Below are 220 nucleotides of genomic sequence, written 5' to 3' on the forward strand. Positions count from 1 at the left end.
AGGGGATCTTACACATAAGTGCTGAAGACATTTGCGAACAGAGAGACTGGAAGTAATACACTTAAAAACTGCAGTCGGTAATATGTAGAAATTTATGTAGTATTTCAAATATATCCAAAATATCCTGAAAGTCTTGATTATTTGATTCTAGTTTTTTTTCCAATAATTAACAAAATGTTTCCATACCAATTAATTTTTTTATATGTTTTCTGATCCTCAA

The sequence above is a fragment of the Penaeus monodon genome, chromosome 32 (genome assembly GCF_015228065.2).
Source record: "Penaeus monodon isolate SGIC_2016 chromosome 32, NSTDA_Pmon_1, whole genome shotgun sequence".
In the NCBI taxonomy this organism is placed as follows: domain Eukaryota; kingdom Metazoa; phylum Arthropoda; class Malacostraca; order Decapoda; family Penaeidae; genus Penaeus; species Penaeus monodon.